Genomic DNA, 2217 nt, shown 5'->3' with positions numbered 1-2217 from the left:
TTTATTTAACTGCCTTGTTCAGGGGCAGAACGACAGATGTTTACCTTGTCAGCTCAGGGAGTCAATCTCGCAACCTTTCGGTTACTAGTCCAACGCTCTAACCACTAGGCTACCTACCGCCCCAGATATGTAACAGAGATATACTGTATTGATACCTGTCTAAAAGTCTCTTCACACTTTACTAGACTTTTGGTAACTATGGGCTACACATATTACTCACGTAAACTGGTGTACTTGTTACGTCTTGACCCAGCCTGGTCTCATAGACTAGACATAACATAGTAAACGTAAATCTGGGAAACTGAAATTTAGTATGATATGTTACATTTGGTATGGTTACATAAGACAAAAGGTTACTTGAAGCAAAAACTAATGTTAGCTAACCCAAAAACACATGTTAGCTAACCCTTCCCCTAACCTTAAACATATCTCCTAACCTTAACCCTTACCCCTAACCTAGCTAACATCAAGCCAGATAGCTAACATTAGTGTTAACCACCTAGCTAAAAAAAAATCATAAATTTAGCAAATTCATAATATATTGTACATTTTGCAAATTCGTAACATATTGTACATTTGCAAATTCGTAACATATTATACGAATTCTAATTTGTAACATGGCACATGAAATGGATGATGGACATCCAGAAATTAATACGTACCAAACGAAACGTAACATATCATAGTAAATGGAGTGTCTCAGATTTCCATACACAACAATACAAAATGCTCTGAGACCAAGTTGCTCGACCGGTATGCACGACACTCACCCAACAGTTACCCCCCTTGAAGCAGCCCAGATTTGTCTCCTTGAGACAACACTCCTACAGTGTACATAGTAGTAGCAGAGCAATGTTTTTGAAACAGCTGAAACGTATAGACATTTTATATTTGAGATTTGTTGTATTGAGTTTTTACCTGAAATTGCAGTAACATCCTGTTACATTCTGAAATTATCGCAGTAGCTGCCAGCTGCACTGAGCCATGTAAAACTATGGAAGCCCATCCCACCACCAAAAACATGTCAAATGTAGATCAGACAAATAGCATTTTTTTTCTCCACTTGTAACATTGTGTGTTGATTTCAGAGGTGGCACCACAGGTCCCAGAGTGGTGTGGAGGGGGGAGGGATTATTGTGTTGATTTCAGAGGTGGCACCACAGGTCCCAGAGTGGTGTGGAGGGGGGAGGGGTTATTGTGTTGATTTCAGAGGTGGCACCACAGGTCCCAGAGTGGTGTGGAGGGAGGAGGGATTATTGTGTTGATTTCAGAGGTGGCACCACAGGTCCCAGAGCGGTGTGGAAGGGGGAGGGATTATTGTGTTGATTTCAGAGGTGGCACCACAGGTCCCAGAGTGGTGTGGAGGGGGGAGGGGTTATTGTGTTGATTTCAGAGGTGGCACCACAGGTCCCAGAGTGGTGTGGAGGGGGGAGGGATTATTGTGTTGATTTCAGAGGTGGCACCACAGGTCCCAGAGTGGTGTGGAGGGGGGAGGGATTATTGTGTTGATTTCAGAGGTGGCACCACAGGTCCCAGAGTGGTGTGGAGGGGGGAGGGATTATTGTGTTGATTTCAGAGGTGGCACCACAGGTCCCAGAGTGGTGTGGAGGGGGGAGGGGTTATTGTGTTGATTTCAGAGGTGGCACCACAGGTCCCAGAGTGGTGTGGAGGGGGGAGGGATTATTGTGTTGGTTTCAGAGGTGGCACCACAGGTCCCAGAGTGGTGTGGAGGGGGGAGGGATTATTGTGTTGATTTCAGAGGTGGCACTACAGGTCCCAGAGTGGTGTGGAGGGGGGAGGGGTTATTGTGTTGATTTCAGAGGTGATAGTAGGCTAACATAACCAACTCCGGACCTAGTAGTAATAAATCAGCTGAACAAAAGGTTTTATATGGGCTATGATGGGACCAGTAGCGGTAGGTGGGTAAAATCACTAGGGAAGCCAACCCCCCCCCCCCCCCCCCCCCCCCAAAAAGTCATATTACAATTTCTGTGTTGTGACAATTGCATTGTTTGCTCTATAACCTGTTAGTTCATATGCGTTGACACGGTGATGTATAGGTCTAAGGCCGAGACAATAAGAAGATACAGTGGCAGAATACATTTAACCACACCTTTGTTTAATCACAAAACCGGAGAGCAACCTCTGTCCGGTGTAGGTCATTTAACAAACAGTTACATAACCTACAGCACGGTCAAGCAAGTTAATGTTTCTGAC

Source organism: Salvelinus fontinalis, unplaced genomic scaffold, assembly GCF_029448725.1.
Source record: "Salvelinus fontinalis isolate EN_2023a unplaced genomic scaffold, ASM2944872v1 scaffold_0073, whole genome shotgun sequence".
Lineage (NCBI taxonomy): Eukaryota > Metazoa > Chordata > Actinopteri > Salmoniformes > Salmonidae > Salvelinus > Salvelinus fontinalis.
Note: the sequence above shows the minus strand (reverse complement) of the source record.